Consider the following 20,018-nt stretch of genomic DNA (forward strand, 5'->3'; position numbering starts at 1 on the left):
AAATAAAAGGTAGGCATATGGCAGAGGTTAATAATGGCCCAAGGGAGCTTCCCTGGTGGTGCAGTGGTTAAGAATCCACCTGCCAATGCACGGGACACGGGTTCGAGCCCTGGTCCGGGAAGATCCCACATGCCACGGAGCAACTAGGCCCATTCACCACAACTACGGAGCCTGAGCTCTAGAGCCCATGAGCCACAACTACTGAGCCCTCATGCCACAACTACTAAAGCCCACACACCTAGAGCCCATGCTCCGCAACAAGAGAAGCCACTGCAATGAGAAGCCCGTGCACTGCAACGAAGAGTAGCCCCCGCTCGCTGCAACTAGAGAAAGCCCGCGCGGCAACAAAGACCCAATGCAGCCAAAAATAAATAATAATAAATAAAATAAATTTTAAAAAAATAATGGCCCAAGGAATTACAGATGTAATCACATGATGTCTACCAGGTAAAGCAGAGCTTCTTAGTGAGGAGAGTGAGGAAAAGGCAGGAAGAGGAGGAGCCTCAGGGATTGCAGAGCCAAAAGGGAGACTCAAGTAGCTCATTCTGAAGGGACATTATGAATGTCCCTTTTTTTTGGTCTATGTAGATCCAAGGATGCCAAAATGGGGGAGGGGGAGGGGTCTAAGTTTAAAATAATATATTTCTTAACCAAAATATTTAGAGCAGTAAAGAAAGAAAAAATTTAAATGGATTCTTCTGTACTCTTTTTACTTTTTTATTGAAGTGCAGTTGATGTACAATATTTTGTAAGCTACAGGTGTACAATATATAGTGAGTCACAATTTTTAAAGTTTATATTCCATTTATAGTTATCGTAAAATATTGGTTATATTCCCTGTATTGTACAGTATATCCTTGTAGCTTATTTTATATCTAATAGTTTGTACCTCTTAATCCCCTACCCCTATCTTGCCCCTCCCCCTTCCCTCTCCCCACTGGTAACCACTAGTTTGTTCTCTTTATCTGTGAGTCTGCTTCTTTTTTGTTATATTCACTAGTTTGTTGTATTTTTTAGATTCCACATATAAGTGTTATCATACAGTATTTGTCTTCTTACCCTTTTTTAAAAGTCAGTGGGTCAGATTCTACCAAAAATTTTAAAGTAAATTCCTTATTCTGGGAGGATACAATCATTGAAGCTTCTGAGGCATCTTTTGGAAACTACCTGTGGACATGCCTCCTAAAAAAAAGCTCTTTGCTCCTTTTTTACCTCTGGGCATCTTCCCTCTCACAAGGACGGCATAACAGCTCAGAAAGTGTCTAGCAGTTGCAAAACCTAACTGTAATCAAATTATAATAGTCACACAGCTGGAAATGAAATGGGGAAGGGGGAATGAAAGCCCATCAAAATGCTATAAAATGGAACTGCACGTAAGCTGATGTAACAAGGATCATGAGATTGATCAAAAATAAAGAACGATTTCCTGTGAAGCGTTCGCATCTGTGTCCCACCAGCTTAAATGCCTCCTCCTGCTAAGGCGATGCAGCTCAGTGTAACAGAACTGTCGAGGGTAGCTCAGCCCAGGCAAGGTGACACACAGCCTGTCCAGGGTGTCCTGGGGGCTCCAGCTTCCCTCCACATAACAGAGACCAGTCACATCACATGCATGAGAACTGACAAGAACACACGACAGAGAAGCGTCTGATGTGAGAAGCCGTTATCTGGTTTCCCAGGATATTTTGACAGACTGCCAAAAAAGATGTTAACTATTCCAACTCCAAAAATTCTGCTTAAAGAGAAACCATGGAAGGAAAGGAGGGAGGGACGGAGGGAGGGGAAGGAAGGAAGGAAGGAAGGAAAGAAGGAAGGAAGGGAAGGAGGGAAGGAGGGAGGGAGGGGAAGGAAGGAAGAAAATTGTACACTAAAACTCATCAACTGGATAGCTAGAGGGAAGCAGCCGCATAGCACAGGAAGATCAGCTCGGTGCTTTGTGACCACCTAGAGGGGTGGGATAGGGAGGGTGGGAGGGAGGGAGATGCAAGAGGGAAGAGATGTGGGGACATATGTATATGTATAACTGATTCACTTTGTTATAAAGCAGAAAGTAACACACCATTGTAAAGCAATTATACTCCAATAAAGATGTTAAAAAAAATAAATAAAATAAAGATGGCTTCAAAAAAATAAATAAATAAATAAAACTCATCAACTGGAGAGAAGAGGGTTTCCATTTTCAAAACAAACTTCTGGAAGCCAGTACAAAAGAAATCTACAATAGGATCTCAAATCAGACTTTTCTCGATATGCCTGGAACTCGCTTCCAACAGCTTCAATCCCAAAAAGAGAAACAAGAAAGTGAACTTGCTGAAAATGAGAAGTGCGTTTGGCCAAGTCCATGCCCCATACTGAATGGAACGAAAAAGTCAAACAAAGTGGCTCACTGGGTGAAAATTAATTTCATCTTAAATACTTTCCACTTTCATAACATGCAATGTTATTAGTAACAGGCATGCTGGGGGGAAATGTGTATTTTTAAATGTAATCTTTGTGTGAATGATACCTCCCTTATGTAAACAGGAGAGATTTTCTGAGGACTGGAACAACTGTATTAAAGACTGAAGCTACAAAAATGTGACAGCCATCACCCTCTGCCATCGTCTCCAGGGAAGTCACTTTTAAACAGGCCAGGCATTGGCAGCGATTCGGAAACAAAAGTTTAAAGCCTTTCTTAAGATATGTGAGGAGAAAAGAGACTTCATCCTCTGATAAATTCAAGCTGCACTTCTCCAAAAGTTAATTAGCCAAAAGCTTCACAGGGCTTGCTCTGTTCTCTAGAAGAAAATCAATGGCCAGGTCTCCCTAACCCATGGAAAGCAATTTAAACAGGAGAGGGGACAAATGTCCTTTTCAATGTGGTATTTCTTTTTTCTTTTATTGAAGTATAGTTGATTTACAATGTTGTGTTAATTTCAAGTGTACAGCAAAGTGATTCAGTTATACATACATATATATATATATACTTTTTCAGATTCTTTTCCATTATAGGTTATTATAAGATATTGAGCATAGTTCCCTGTGCTACACAGTAGGTCCTTGTTGTTTACCTATCTTATACATAGTAGTATGTACATGTTAACCCCAAACCCCTAATTTATCTCTCCTCTCCCCATGTGGTATTTCTTTTTAAAAAATCCCACATTGATAGGATCCCAGGGGTGACATTTGCATTAAAGTTGCAAGGGGCAGGGACTTCCCTAGTGGTCCAGCGGTTAAGACTCCTCGCTCCCAATGCAGGGGGCCCGAATCAGGGAACTAGATCCCACATGCATGCCACAACTAAGAGTCTGCATGCTGCAGCTAAGACCCAGCACAGCCAAAATAAAAAATAAATAAATATTTAAAAAAAAAAAAAGTTGCAAGGGGCAGAGGAAGCTGGGAAAGGCTGGCAGCAAATGAATCATTTTGTGCAGCGGTGACCAGTGTGCCCCAGGCTGGGACAGGCACGGCCCAGCCTCAGCCATCACCTGTCTACATCAAACCAAGGGGGCTAGATTTTCCACAGGGTGATAGATGTCTTGGGCTCAAAGAAGCTGGCATAAGGCAGAGTAGAATGATGGTCTCATCAACAACTGACTTCAGGCTACTCAAGGCTGCAATCAGAGCAGGAAAGGCTGGGGGAACAAATTGCTGGGCTCTCTGCCAGAGCAGGAGCCCCTCACGGCGTGTTGCTCGGAGCAGTGCTGGCTGCCCCGTTCTGGAGCTTTTGTGAGGGGTTTTGTGGGATCCTTAGCGATCCCTTCTGGAGTGAGAGAGCCATCCTAGCTCCGAGAGCTTTCCAGTGGCCCGCCTTGAGCATATCTGTGGAGAAATGGATTCTAGGCACCAAAGAGGATTCAGAGTGGAAAAAATAAGACTCCTCCAAAATGACTGCCAACTAGGCTCCACGTGTGATTTTCAGAGCCTGTCATATCCTCTCCAAGACGCCCTGCTTCTCTTCCTCACATTTCCACCTCCCTCTCTTGAGACCTTGCCTGTTCTCTTGGATTCCATGTCCACTGTGCTAAACAGATTCCCAGCTCCGACCCCCAACCCAGACACCTAGAGACCCTCCCTCTTCATTGTCCCTGTGGTCCCATGTTCTGACCCAAGGACAGGTGTCCTGCCCTACCTCAAACATGTGTCCAAGAGTGAATTCTTCATGCCCTGCCAAAGCCTGCTCCCTCCCCAGTCCCCATAGGGGTGGGAGCGGGGACCTGAGGGAACCCTGCTCTGTCTCTTCCCAGCACCGTGTCCTTGACCCTCCCCTATCCTTCAGACCAGCTGGCACCGAATTCTTTCATGTCTCAGGGAGCTCTCCCATTCTCTCCTTTCCCACCCCGTGGCCACAGGTCCCTTCCAGCTGTAAAAACAGGACCTTGGCCCATCACAGCTATTTGTGCTCATAAACAGAGATAAGCAGAGATAAAGAGGAGCTCAGGCCTGTGGCAGATTGCTGGCCCTGCCTTCTCCCATCGGCCCCTCTTCTCTGTGGGCACCTGGCTTTCCTGCTGTCTCACTCAGCTGCCCAACTTCCACAACGGCCCACACACACACATTAAAACTCATCTACACCAATTTGCTAACTTCCTCCTGTTTGCATTTAAACACGTTTAACTCTAACTGTGGCACGGAAAGCCATCTCACATTTGTGTCGCATTTTGTAATAATTAGCAAGCAGGGGGCAATATTTGGCAAGGTTGGGGAACCTTTCCATTTTCCTCACAGTTACACTGTTCCTAAAGCTGCCCTTGAAAGAAAACCAAGTTTAGTGTTTGCTATGGACTGAATTGCATCCCCCCACCCCCGAAATTCATGTGTTGAAGCCCTAACCCCACAATGGATGGTATTTGGAGATGGGTCCTTTGGGAGGTAATTAGGTCATGAGAGTACAGCCCCCACAATGGGATTATCGCTTTCTCTCTCCCTCTCCCTCCCTCTCTGTCTCTGTCTCTCTCTCTCTGCCATGTGAGGACCTAGCAAGAAGGCAATTACCTGCGACCCAAGAAGAGGGCCCTTACCAGACCTCACCTAGACCATGCTGCCACACTGATCTCAGACACCCCAGCCACCAGAATTGTGAGAAATAAATGTCTGTTGTTTAAGCCACCCAGTCTATGGTTATTTTGTTATAGCAGCCCCAGCTAAGACAGTGTTTCTTATATAAAATAGGAAGGGATATAGAGGATTTTAAGAGAGAGATTCAATCCCCTTCCTCCTCATTCTGTCCTCTTCCAACAAAAACAACAATAATAATACTATTAACAATGTCAATTTTAACTCAACTCAATGTTTAATATTTGTCTTCCCTACTAGACTACAAACTCCATGAGGGCAGGGACCACATCTGCAGGGCCACTGCACACAGCCACTCAGATTTTGCACTAAACCACACCAGGCGCACCTTTCATATAAACTCCAGTGTGAACCGCACTGGAGCAGCGTAACCCAGCAGCCCTGCATACCTGGCTTTTTTACCGGTTCACCTCCAACATCTAGCACAGAGCCCAGCACACAGTAAGTGCCCAATAATTCTTTGTTGAATTGCTTTCAACAACTCATATACCACTCACTTATGGTAGGAGTTTCAATCACAGCAGTAAAGCATATGGTGCATGCATGGTCTTCTGAGTTTTTTGCACATATAGGTTGGTGATTTAGATTACATGACTATCTACTTGCAACTTTAAAAAAAGTATTAAAAGAATGTTTGCAGGCACTTCCACTTAGTCCTCAGCACCCGGCCCCTGTTATTGCAGCAGTCTCCTGACTGCAATCACTATAGCTCTTCTCCTACCCAGCTGACAAAAAGAAGTCTCCCTCAAACCCAGTTTTCAATCTTGCCTGCCTCAGTACAGAAGCCAAGATGGCTCCCAATAGTGCCAAATTCTTCTACTGAGCTGTTAAGGCCCTTGGAGAGTCTTGGTATTGAGGTAGAACAGAGACTTGGAATTAGGCAGATCTGAGTTCAGCTCCACTGCTTACTGGCTACACAAACCTGGGGCAAGTTACTTACTCTCCCTGAGCCTAAATTCTCCTTCCCACAATATGGGTACATAGCTCCTACTTCAGCTCCAAGATAATTAAATGAGATAGAACCTCTGACTCACAGAGGGAAATGCCTGTAATCAGTGGTGATTCCTCTCTCCTTCCTTCAAAGAGCAGTGTTTTCTGCCACTTTATGACTTGACCCTCTGCCAGAGCAGGCTAACGCCTTCCATGTGACACACATACACACAACAGTATCATTGAGGTTGTCAGGTACCCACACAAACCTCCAACCCAAGACATTAGGCAGCAGGGTGGTGAGGCCAACCTCAGGCATCAAGGAGAGCAGAGTAGATGTTGCACCATGATCTCAGGAGTCTAAAGCCTGCCCCAGGTACAGAAACCACATCTGGCTTGTTTGCTGCTCTATCCCCAAGCCCAGCAGAGCTTGCTGTGTTGGGTTGATGATGAAGGATTGAGTGAATCAATGAATTAATGAATGAATCCTTATCTGACCTTCCTGCGTATATGAAGCAGACAGGTCTTCCCTGGACCCCAACAAAATACTTTACTCAGACGCCCCCCCACCCCCCAAGTCTGGAATTCTTGCCTCCTGTCCTTGGCCTGGCTGATCTTACCCTGTTCAAGGACTGGCTGAAGTCCCACCTCTTCCAGGAAGCTTCCCCAGTTATTCCTGCCAATGGTTCTTGCTCTCTGCCTCTCTGAGCTCCCTAACTGTCTCACTCATGTTTGGCCAGTCTCTACCACCCTCCTTCTCTCTCCCCACCCAACTAGATTATAAACATCTTGAAGACAGAGACTAAGAGTTATATACTTGTGTGCTACCCCACCAAGCACAGTGCTGAGAATGTAGAAGCATGTGATAAATACAGATTGCTTGTTTGAAATGTCACGCCATCCTTAGCAAACTCATGGAAGCTTCACCGTTGAGGGATGCTGAGGACCTTCTTTCTCCAGATGATAATGAGGTGAGCCTGAAGTTACGTGGCTTCTCCAGAGCACAGGATTAGGCATCTGAAAACAGATATCCTATAAGTTCAAATCCTACTGAATTCTCTTCATCATCTTAAAAAGGGTCACTTCAGCTCTTGAGATTGTATTCCTCCATCTACAGTACTCACGCCAAGATGCAGAACTAACATTCCTCTTCCGTGAACTCTATAAGAAGCTCACTGAATATTGTGCTGTGCTGTCATCAGATCACCCCAGGAAGACTTGCTCCTCTTCTGCTGATGCAGGAAACACCCCTTCTGTGCTTATCAAGAATGCCGTCACCCCACCTTCCAGAAGAAGGATCTAGGGCAGAGGTTCTCAAACTTTGGTTTGTATCAGAATCAATGCGGGCAGGAGGGTGGGGTGGCATTGGGAAATTCTGATGCTGGAGGTGTGCCTGTGATCCAGACATCTGGATTTTTGACAGATTCCCCCAGTGATTCTGAGAAATATGAGACTCACTAATTGAAGAACAGCACCCCCAAACTCCAAAGCAAGGGCAAGAACAAGAGAGCCCTGTGATGCTCTTCAGCCACGTTGTAACAGCAGAGCAGGAAAGCCTGGTTAACTGACTTTAACTCAGCTTGTTTTGTTCCTGTGGGAAATTTTTTTCAGGCAGCAGACATGGATTAACCTGGCAGCACTCACCTGCAGCAGACGAGTCCCACAGAAGTCCGCACCTCTCACAAAACATCCACAAGGCCTGGTCAAGGCAACCGTACGGAGATCCTGACTTCCTTAGGGCAGTCACTCTGGAGGCGACTCTGACCTTCCTAACATCACAGGAAAGGCACCTGGGGAATGAGGGTATCGCCTTGCAAAAGCCAAGTCAAACGAAGAATTTGAACCCTAAAACTCCCATCATGACTTGAAATGCCGCTCAGTCTGACGTTCAGGCCCGCTAGACCCAATAAATCCCTTTTCCGGCATCTGCTCTGGTGAAGATTTTTCAGGGACTTATTATGCAAAGCTGCCTAAGCAAGACGGAATTTATATTGAACCGGGCCATGATTTCTGAGCTGCCACTGGGTGTTCTGATGACATATGCAACTTGGGGTTGAAGTCAAGGGGCAGCCAAGGACAGGAGACTAGAGGTAGGAGAAAAGCAGTGTGATTCCTTCCAGTAAATAATGGGAGAATGGGGGAAGGGGAGTGAGAAAAGGGGGATGCTCTGGGGGGGAGGAAGACTGTAGCTTTTCTTGTATCCAAGGTTTGCCTTTCAAATGGCATCCAGACTTGACAAAATAAATCTCTCCTCCAGAGGCTAAAGAATGTGTAGAATGCAACCAACTTTCAAAAGTGGGGGGAAAAAAATTGCTTTATCTAGGGTGAAGCATACCTAGAAAGAAAACACACACCCATCACAGAAACTTCATTGATTAAGCATTTTTAGTTTCCCTGGTTCATAGACTAAGTCTTTTCTAAAATCCCAGCTATGTGCTGGACACAGGTATGCTGTCCCCCGAGTGTGATTGCCAGGAGAAGCAGACCATGGATTAGAGACAATTCTTGGACAAACATATCCTTAGACCCCATCTTTGCTGCTGGAAAATAAGAGCCTCAGTGCTGCCCTCCCCAGTAAAGTGAATATTGGTCTGGCATTTAAAACACAGCCACAAAGAACACATCCTCTGTAGTCAATTCTCGATGCAGCAGTCCAAGGGATCTTTTTAAAATGGAAATCAGATCATGACATTCTCCTCCTTAAATCCTTCCAATGGCTTTCACTGCACTTAGAATATAATTTGAACTCCTTCCCATGGCTACAGGCCCCCAGACTATCTGGCTGTGCTCACTTTTCCTACTTCATCTTGTCTCCTACCCCCCTTCCCTACTGGACTCCACCCTCACTGCACTTCTTTCTGTCCCTCTAATAAACTAAAATCACCTCATCTGAGGATTTTGCACATGCTATTCCCTGTTCCTGGTATACATTTCTCCCAGATCTTCTCATGGCTGGCTTCTCTTCAAAGAAGTCTTTTTTCACTCACCGAATCTAGGGTAGCCCAACCTACTCCACTCCTGCTCTAGCCCTTACTATCTCATATCCTATTTTATTTTTTCCATACTATTTACCACTCTAAAAAAGTCTCTGGGGCTTCCCTGGTGGCTCAGTGGTTGGGAATCCGCCTGCCAATGCTGGGGACACGGGTTTGAGCCCTGGTCCAGGAGGATCCCACATGCCGGGGAGCAACGAAGCCCGTGCGCCACAACTGCTGAGCCTGCGCTCTGGAGCCCGCAAGCCACAACTACGGAAGCCCGCGTGCCTGGAGCCCATGCTCTGCAACAAGAGAGGCCACCATGATGAGAGGCCCACGCGCCGCGGTGAGGGGTGGCCCTGCTCGCCGCAACTAGAGAAGGCATTCACGCATCAGGGAAGACCCAACACAGTCAAAATAAATAAAATAAATAAATAAATTTTAAAAAATAAAAAAGTCTCTGCTTTCTCTTGGCCTGCTGATCATCTCTACGTAACAAAATTGTGAACTCTGGGCGAGAAGGGCCTTTATCTCCCTGATAACTGTATCCCCTACACCTAACACAGGATTTGGCACATAGGAAATGCTCGTCAGATAACACTGAACAAATAAATGAAAGATCCAAGCCAACCTGCAGCAGAGAGTTTGGAGGGTATGGAAGCCCAGCCTTCCAGAGGGCAAGAAGGTCAGTGCTCAGGAGAGGACCGTGCCCCCAGCACAGGCAATGAGAATCACACCGCCACCTTCTCACTTCCGATCCTCTCACACACCCGTGACAGTGGGTGAGGGACCAAGTCTACTGTCCATACCCAAATCCTGCTCATGACCCCACAACGCCACCTATACAACCCAAAGCCTGGAGAGAAGTGGGACCAAGTGGATAAATGCTTCATGGTATCCGCCACTCCTTTCTATGCCCAAAAAGGACTTTCCAGGACTAATACTGGCACCATAAACTAGTGGTGGCCAGAAGTGGTCCCCAGAGTAACTTACTCCAGTTCCCTGAAAGGGCCTCTCTCTGAATTAACCTCCTCTGCATGTACGTTCTCAGAGAGCTGATCCACGTCCTCTTCCAGAGCCCCAAGCCCACCGGTAGTGGCAGAGGCAGGAGCAGCATGCGGGTGGGGAAGCACTGCTTGATGGGAAATCAATGGGAACTTGAAGGTCATCTGGAGGGCGCTGTCTCCCCATCATGCACCTGCTGGGATGGGATTTGTGGTCCTGACCTCGCTTGGAGACCTCTGCCCTCCTGTCAGAGTTGGTTAAAATCAGCCTGCAGAAGCAAACACCCTGCAGACCAAATGATCTCCGGGCCATCCTTCTAAGGGACATCAAGCCAAACAAAGAAGCACTGAGTCTCATTTAACCTGCCACAAGGTTGAGAGTCACCCCAATTTCTCTTGGCAGCGCCCTGGGAAAACTGTCCCAGGCCTGCTGCTTTTGGAGGCACATACTTGTAAACCTTTTAATAAAGACAGAACAAAGCCAGGCTAACCAAGAGGCTGGTTATGTCTCCAAATTTAAATTCTCTGGTGGAAAAGGTAGAACTGTCTTGAAAACTCAAGATCAAAACTGAAAGGTGAGTACACTCTAGAAATACCTAAATCTGCCCTCATAACCTCTACATCCCAGGATAATGACAAAGGATACCAAAACCTCCACACTGCTTAAAGGAGGTCTACTTTTCTTCCCATCCCAACAACTATTAGGAAACATGACTGGATTTAGAACCTGATTCTCCTTTCCTCATGGACCTGTTTTCCCAAGTCCCCTTCCTTCCTTCCATCTTTCCTTCCTCCCTCCCTCCCTTCCTCCCTCCCTTCCTTCCTTCCTTCCATCTCTCCTTCCTCCCTCCCTCCCTCCCTTCCTTCCTCCCCTCCCATGCCTTTCCTCATCTTCTTCCCCCAGTCTTTCCACCTCATCAAGAGTCACTTAACATACAGAACAGGAGAAAAGCATTCAGCCCACATCTCCAACCCAAAAGGTGAAGATGAGTCTGGTATAAAAATGAGGACGAGACACCCTCAACATATTTACAGAAGGATGACAAAATGATAATGATCATAAAAATAATAGTGGCAAGGTTTCCATTTGTTGGGCACTTACTATGTGTGCCAGGCACTGTTCTCAGCACTTTACATGTATAATCTCATTTCATCCTCACAACAACCCCATCCTTCTATTTCCCCCTATTTCACAGATTAGGAAACTGAGGCTCAGAGTTTTAAGCGACGTGCCTAGGGTTCTAAGTGGCACTGTGAAGACAGAAGCCCAGGCAATTTCAGTCTTGCTCTTGGCTGCTACACTATCAACCTCCCACAGGGACACCACCGCCCTTTCACGGTGAGTTGAGCCTCCAGAACTGGAATGACTTGAACAATACTTCTTTTTTTGGAGGCACCTGGTTTCTCTAAGAGCATCACCGATTTGCTGGGTAATCTTAGCTACTTCTCTTTTTGGGGCCTCAGTTTCCCAAACTGCCAAACAGTCCAGAGGTAAACTTTCCAGTCACAGAGTCATCCTCAGTAACTCAAGAAGTAGGTTGGTTACGGGGCTGCCTGAGAAGATACCATCAGAGAAAGACAAAATGTCATGGTGTAGTTTAGAAACCACAGCCATCCCGAAGGTGGACAAGTGGTGATGGGCTCTGAGAGGCCCTGTGGGTCTGAACATCTACTGAAGGGAGGAAAAGAAAGATGCCAGGTTATCATAAACTAGGGTCAGAGTTAAGAACCCCAGAGCATTAGAGACCATCTGGTCTGATGCCTTTGTTGTACTGCAAGGAAAACCAACAACCAGAAAGGTGAGGTGACTTCCTCCAGTCACACAGGGGCAGGGCTGAGAGTCAGTCCTCAGCCTCCAGGCTCCCAGCTCAGGGACTTCTCCACTGTTTACAGTAGGGGTCCGCAAACTGCAGTCCCTGGGCCAAATCTAGCCCACCGTGAATTTCTATAAATAAAGTGTAATTGGAAGACAGTCATACCTATTCATTTATGTATTGACTATGGCCACTTTCATGCTATTGTGGTAGAACTGAGTGGTTCCAATGGAGATCGCACGGCCTGCAAAGCCTGAAATATTTACCTTCTGGATCTTTACAGAAAAAGTTTGCCAACTCCTGGTTTACAGTATAAGCCTTGAATAATGAAAAGACTCCACCTTTGGAATGAAAGAAAATAGAATGGGAGGCCAAAGAGTCTTAAGCAGATAGTTTTACAATTATCCCAGCTGGGTACAACTTAATAAAAACCCATAAATACAGCTAATAATAAGGAAAACAAGCACTAGCTCACCCTACCTATTTAATAATTATCATTAACCACAGCAAGTAAAACTCATCACTGAACATTTTTTTCTAGCCTCCGTTGAAAGCCCTTTTTCACTTAGGAAATACTCTCGGCCAATGGGCAAAATGATGCTTCATACAATTGCACGGACTTCATTTCCTCCTGATGAGTTAACGACTATTGCTGAGGCAGTGGGGGAATTGAGAGCCGTGCCCCTCCCTGGGGTGCTCTCTGTCAAAGAGGAGGTGTTAAAACCCACTCGCCCCCCCTCGCTCTGAATAAAATCGTCAGGAAAAACCAGGCACAGCAGAGACTCTCATTTATGCTTCTTCTGCCCCTGGTGCTTCCCCGCCTCTCTCATCCATCTCTCTCTTCTCCAGAAAGTGGTCAGGATCAGCATAAGGCTGACAGAAGCATCCCAGCCCTTGGCTGTTTTGATGAGGATGGTCCATCCCATGGAACAGAGGGATGGTGCTTGGCCCCTGATAGGCTGAGGTGGGAATCAAGGCTGGACCTCCGTTCTAGGTCAGAGTTGGAACTTAATCACTGTGGGTAGGCAAGTGTCTCAACCTCTCTGAGCCCTGGGCTCCCATCTGTCAAATGGAGAGAATCATCCTCACATATTCCAAATGATGGAATATGGACAGAGCCAAATTAAGGGACAAGGCAGTTCAGCCAGGCAGCACCCTGGGTCCAATCTCTAAGTCATACTAAAACACCACCAGGAATGTAGAAAGCTGGAGAGGCTTATATTTACCAGCATTATCTCAGGCAGAGAACTTCAAGAAGTAGGACCTGGTCTGTGTGGAACAGTCCTGGTTCCCATCGAGGTCCTGGCATAACTGCTAATAACTCATGCTTTCCCTCTCAGAAGTGCCTCTGCTTGGCTGATAAATGATCAGGTTACCCTACTGATAAGCTGTTTAGAGTCAGAGAACAGTGAGATCCCCCCACCCAGAACATGGTCAGTGATGGCAGGAAATGGGCTTCTAAGGAAGACATGTCCAGTTCGGTCAAGAACTGGGGTACAGGTCAGGGGCCAGACTGAATTGTTTGGGACAAGAAAGGAGAGGTTGCCTCCAGTGACCCGGCTTCTCTGGTGGCCCCTCAGCCAGCCCTTTGCCTCTTCTTATATTTGTTAAATAAATATTTAGAGAATATCAGCCCTGGAGAGAAGAGGGGGCTTCAGAAAGTACTGTAAAAGCAATGATGTACCAACAGGTACTTACCACCTGCCTGCACTGCTAAGTACCTGATCTACAATCCCCAGGACCAGGTCCAGTCCAGGCCCTTCACTGAGCCCAACCCTGACTCGTTCTGGGGACCTGGACCCAAGCGAAGCTCAGAGCCTCCTTTTCTTCTTAGAAACTCCTTCCCACGGGGGCTGCACTTGTCCACCAATCCTGCTCAACCCCAGGGATGCACGTGGCCATGCTGTGTTCTGGGAACTCCGTCATTAAGCGAGCTGAGAGGCAAGCGAAAAGAAAGAAAGGTCCAGAAGAGCCACCTTGAGCCAGAGGCTGACGTCTGTGGGGGAAGAAGGATGGGCAGGGCAGCTGATTAGAGAAAAGGCAACAGAGGAGGAAGAGGAGGGGGAGGAGGAGGCCGGGGACAGGAGTCAATATTGCAGAAAGGGAGCAACCTGGAGCACCTGCCTGCCCCACAGTCATCAATATCTCTTCTGAGGACAGGTTATCTGGGGAATTTATGCTCTCTAATAATTACCTTGCAGAGGGTTGCACTTATCTTACCAGAAGAATCTGCCAGTTGCCAGACAACACAGGGTTCTGGTTAATTCCACCCACCCTGCCCTCCACCTCTACCCAGCGCTCCCAGCTCCCCAGCTCCAGTCCTCTGACCTCTAAACTTTCCTCGCCTCTCTGGCCTGGGGGAAGTTGAGGGTAGAAGAGTCTCGACAACTTCCAGCAGATTTAAAGGCTCACTGGAGCTGACTGAGGAGGTTGGGGGGCTGTCCCGTGTTGATAGACATGAGAGATAAGTTGAGGCCGGGCCAGGGGATGCAGCAAAAGGCTACACAGGAAAAGCAGAAGCAATGTTTTGGGGCAGACTGATTTAACTATTTTTGTCTTCAGTTGACTGATGCCAGCAGATCTGGTTAGCATTAATTTTTTTTTTTTTTTTTTTTTTTTTTGTCTTCACATCCCTCCTCAAAGCCTTCTGTCCCCACCTCCAGCCCTCCGATGATGGCTCCCTCCAGTAATGGTCTGGCCATTTATGCAGTAGCCATCATATGCTGCCTTGGGGGGCCGGGGTCTCTATAAACACATGTCCCAGCCTCAACTGTGAGCTCCTGAGAGCAGGCCTTGGTTCAAGCCCCCTTGTGCCAGCATCTGCTCCTGAGCCTCAGCAGTACCACTGACCGGGCCAGGCACTGTTCTAAGCGCTTTAGAAATAGCGATACGGACTTCCCTGGTGGCGCAGTGGTTAAAAATCCACCTGCCAATGCAGGGGACACAGGTTCGAGCCCTGGTCCGGGAAGATCCCACATGCCGCGGAGTAACTAAGCCCGTGCGCCACAACTACTGAGCCTGCGCTCTACAGCCCGCGAGCCACAACTCCTGAAGCCCGTGCGCTTAGAGCCCGTGCTCTGCAACAAGAGGAGCCACCACAATGAGAGGCCCGCGCACCGCAACGAAGAGTAGCCCCCGCTTGCCTCAACTAGAGAAAGCCCGCGTGCAGAAACAAAGACCCAACGCAGCCAAAAATAAAAATTAATTAATTTAAAAATAATAATAAAAAGTGCAAAACACAGACGAAATCAAATTTAATAAAAAATATTAAAAAAAAAAAAAGAAATAGAGATGCATTTCATCTGCACAATGGCCCCATGAGAGAGATGCTCTTCCTATCCCCCATCATTCAGGTGAGGACACTGGGGCTCAGACAGCTTAAGTCATGAGCCCAAGATAACCTAGGGAGTGGCCGAGTCAGGATGTGAGCAGGCCATCTGTCTCAGAATCTCCGCTCTTCAGCATTCCACTCATGCTGCCTTGACAGTAAATGTTTGCCGATCCATCGGAACATTTTATACTGTATCTACCCACTTATTTACACTACTCTTTTCTAAAATAATAATTTTTCTTAAAGTGATAATAAGAACAGCCATCAGCTAACAGTCGTTGTGCATGTGTAGTTGCACATGTGTAGGTGCCCGTCCGCCCGTCCACCCTGCAGGGAGACGCCATTATTCGCCCCACGCTCTGCTCCAGCCGCCTGCCTGCCCCAGAGACACCAACCTCCTCCTCGCTCAGGGCCTTTGCACCTGCAGCTCCCTCTACAGGCACCCTCTCTTCACCGCCACAGGGCTGGCTGCCTTTGCTCCTCCTGCTGCGCTCAGCCCACCCCCTCAGGAAGGCCCTCCCCGAATTCCCGACCCACAGCACCCATTCTTAACCCACCTCTCTGGTTTATGGCCTTTTCAGCACCTTGCCAACTATCAAAACTTATTTATATTTACTTGCTACCTGTCTTCCCCCCACTAGATACGTCAGCTCCCGGGGAGAAAGGCTGGTCTGGTTTGTTCACCCCAGTATTCCCTGTGCCTAAGACTGGGTACCTGGCAGAGAGGAGGCACTCAATAAATATCCCGTAGGCACTGGATAAATGATATACCACTGGGCCTTACGGAACACATGGCAGCTGCTCAGTTGGACACTTTCATGTAAACCCTCCGATCTGTTCAATTTTCATTTATTGAGCCTATACAGTGTAAAGTACTTAGTATTTCATTGTATCCCACTATGAGACAGAGAATGTCTTTACCATTCCCATTTTACAGATGAGGAAACTGAGGCTTAGCAAGGTCACACATTCACCCAAGACCACACAGAAGCAGGGTGAGTTCAGTCCCCATTCTGTCTGCCTCCTGAGTGTCTTGCATTGGCCCTTCTAGGTTCTCTCTGCCATACTTCTTCGGGCTGAGTCCCCCCAGGAGTCCTGTATGGTCAGCCACTTGCTCCCTCCCCTCTGCTTCTGGTGGCCTGGGCCAGTGGCAGATCAGAGAGAAGGAAAAGAGTGAGATGGGGTGCTTAATTCCCCCAGTCGCCTCCTCACTGGGTCACTGTGGGGTGGCTGCAACATCTACTGAAGGTCCCAGCTCCTGTCGGGCAGCCCTCTCCACACAGCTACCCCCTGCCATCCCAGTGACCTTCCCCTCTCCCCTTGACCTCGTCCTGGGGTGCTGCCATCCCCTTGTATGCTTCCCTGTCTGCATTTTCATAAACAGCCATCTTATTAAACACTCCTCGTTTCCTCCGGGGCAGTCTGCGGCTTTCTGCTGGAACCCTGAAACACCAAAAAGCCTCCTCCTCCAGTTCCCCCGCCATGGCCACTGCCCCCTCTGCTGCCCCTGCTCACTGCGGCTGCCTCCTCCAGGCCCTTCCTCACGGCTTGGGGGCTGCCTCCCTCCAAGACCTATAAATAAATGTTGACTTGCTGGCTGGAAGGTTTTCCTGGCAGCCTCTGCTCTTTGCCAACCACTGAGGCAATACTGGGGGGAAAGGGGCGCTCCAGGGCAGCCCTGCAAGGACCACAACAAGCTGTTGCCTGGGACAAGAATGAAAGCAGAGGTTATCGGGTCCAGGGTAGGGGTCTCCTTTGCTGGGCTCAGGCTTCTCCTGGGCAGGCTGTTGGGGACCCTGCAGATGATGCACCAGTAACTCAAACAAAGCCAACCTCCCAACTTCAGTGATCACAGTACCACTTGTCGGGCCGCCACAGTGCGGCAGGTACAGAACTCAGCTGCCATGTGCAGACGTTCGCCCTAAAATCAACAGATGAGGAAACTGCAGCTCAAAGAGGACAGAGCATTTAACCAAAGCCACTAAGTGGTAGAGCTGGGATTAGAATACAGGTCAGTCCGAGGCCACAGACTTTGACTTCCCACCAGTCCACGCATTCTCACAGCCCAGCGCTTCACTCCGCAGGAGCGCCACAGACTCGAACCCAGTCCAGGCAGGCAGCTCAGAGTCACTGGTCGCCCATGGCCAGACGGGAGTCGGGTGGAGTGGGGTATGGGCTGGGGAAGGGTGTGGAGGGCACCGTGCTGCCTGGAATCACTTTGTCCAAGGGGCATGGCATCGCTTGGCCACAGCGAGCACTGACCAGCCGGGGGTCGGGAACCTGCAGAGCCAGCAGGAAGCTGTGTGCTCGTCCTGGGGCACACACCAGCATTTCAACAAAACCCGCCGCAGGCTCGGACCTTCCACGCCCCTGCCCTGGACAGTCATGAGGCAACTGTGAAGGGGAAGGTGGAGGGACCAGGTGGAAACAAAAAGGGAGGAAGTCTCCCTGCTGTGGGACCTGATATTCCCCATTCTCCCAATTCAGGGACTAAAGACTTTGTTTGTTTTTTGGAAGGCAATGGCAAAAAAACACATTTTTGGTCTTGGGAGTGATTTTTTGGAGGACATGCACTCATGAGGATGCACACACACACACACACACACACACACACACACACACACCAGCTCTGTCACCACACAGCCCAAAATAGTCCACGCTTTGGTCCTGGCTGCTGGGCTCCTGGAGAACCCAGCTCGACACAGCCTCCTGACCTCGGTCCACATGACTGCTGGCCTGCTCGTTCCCCAGAGTAACAAAGCACTCCCAGGACCCGGCAGCAGTGACACCTGCTCCTCCAGACCATTCCACCCCCACCAAGCTCGGGTGTCGCCGTGGCCCTGTCTGATGTGTCCTGACAGGACAAGGTCCAATTAGCAGAAGCCATTTCCAGTGACCCAGCATGAGATGGGGCCCAAATCTCCAGAGCCGTCCTGAATCTCCTCTCCCCCAGTCCCTCCAAATCTGAAATCATTGATGTGACGTCTCTAGGTGAATGGCTCCCACAGCATTTTATAGACTGTTTGGAAAACACCCAGAACAGAAAATGTCCTTTAAAAAATATATATATATTGAAACACACAAAACTTGTTCTAAATCTGTGTACTACTGTAATTTGAATACTCTCACTCTAATCAAAAACACTCCCTGCCCTTCCCTTTAAACACCAACAATTTAATCTCCCCTAAAGATAGGAGAATGGCAAACATGATTAGACCCAATTAATATACAGAGAAACTGAGAACAAAAGAAGGAAAATCAATAGAATTGCCTTGCTCTGACCAGTGCTGCAAATGAAGTAATAAGTTGAGGGAGATTTGGAGAGGAAGGAAACCAAAACTGTCAGACAGCAGTCATGAGGCAATTTAATGAAGCAGCAGCGGCCCATAGGAACTGGCTGGGCAAAGAAGACCACTATGGCTGATAAGACATTCCTGGGGATGGTAGGAGGGGCAGAGACATCTGGGGTCACTTGCCTTCTATTCATTATCTGCCATGAGGTTCATCAGTGGTAAACTCTCTCTCACAAAAGCAAGACATAAAAGAAAGCAAAAGGGAGGAAGCACCCACACAAGCTGGCAATCTATTAGGGACATAGGTAATTTCTAAGCAGGCAAAGGCCATGTGGGTTCCCCCGACAGCTTCACACTAAGTTTAAATCCACCATCACTCTCCTCCCATCTCTCTTCCATATTCAGGGAGGAAGAAAGGGAATTAATAAGCCCACACCCAACTCCCACCCTAGTTGGGCCCTTTGGAGCATCCAAAGATGGGGTGAGAGAAGCCCCAGGAAAAGGGAGACCTTGAGAGATCACCATCCCCACCTCCTGCTTGGTGCCTGGAGCTCTGTTGGAGAGAAGACACCAGCAAACTCAACAAGAATTTAGTTGGGCCCGCCCACAAGTCCAGGCACAAGATGCTAAGTGAGATAGCCAGCTCCATGTTATCTTTGCACCAGCAGGAGTAAATTCCTCTCTGTCCAGCTGGGTTTCCTGGCAGCCCCTCAGTCTACCCTGCCACTCCTGGATGGGGGTTCACAAAGCTGTTCCTGGCCTATCTGAGTGACAGCCATTCATTCACTGAGCCAGTAAGTGTGTCAGGAGTGCCTACTCCATGCATGCCACCCCACTGAGAGGCAGCAAAGCATTTCAGTGAAGGGCTGGGCGCTGGCATTAGGAGGCCAGGTTTGAGTCCCGGCTCCTCATGTATTCGTTGTCTGACTTGTTGACTTGAGCTTCACTTTCGTCATCTGTAAAATGGGGATAATAGGACCGTCTTCGTAGATCACTGAGAACAGATGAGATAACCTCACTGCGAGCAATGAGTAAATATTAGCTGTTGTTACTATGAGTTGGGTTCTCATCTCCACTCGCTGCTACCACCAGTGGCAGAAAAGACAGCTGGCGTCACTCTCAGACAGGACTGTCTGTTCCACTAGGCTCTCTGTCCACAAGGATGAAGAGCAGCAGAATGTATTAAAAAATAAAACAGCTCAATGCCACTGGCTCAGATAGCACCTCCACCACCCGTCAGCTGTCTAGCCAATAGGATGAGTGCTCAGAAGCTCAACCCTGAGTGTGTGGTTGATTCAGTACAAACCATCCGCACCAGCAGGAACCTAACTCATAGCACAGATCTTCTCAGTGGTGGGTCAAGGGCTTCTATCCCCTTTGCTTAAAGCGCACTTGGTCACAAAAGAGGAAAAGGCCTTAGCAGGTTGGAACTTTGGAATATTCAACAGGACATGTGGAAAGGTGGTGCAGTGGTTTCCTATTGCTGCTGGATGTAACAAATGATGACAACTTAGTGCCATAAGAAAACACAAATTTATATCTGACAGTTCTGGAGGTCAGAAGTCTGAAATGAGTCCTAGAGGGTTAAAATTGAGGTGTAGTCAGGGCTGTGCTCC

At 48.0% G+C, this 20,018-nt stretch overlaps 1 protein-coding gene across 1 annotated transcript in view; it reads right to left on the minus strand.

Moving 5' to 3' along the window:
- Nucleotides 1-20,018, minus strand: part of DPF3 (double PHD fingers 3) — a 244,019-nt gene that overhangs the window by 136,680 nt on the left and 87,321 nt on the right. The window lies entirely within an intron of this gene.

Source organism: Balaenoptera acutorostrata, chromosome 3 (assembly GCF_949987535.1).
Source record: "Balaenoptera acutorostrata chromosome 3, mBalAcu1.1, whole genome shotgun sequence".
In the NCBI taxonomy this organism is placed as follows: domain Eukaryota; kingdom Metazoa; phylum Chordata; class Mammalia; order Artiodactyla; family Balaenopteridae; genus Balaenoptera; species Balaenoptera acutorostrata.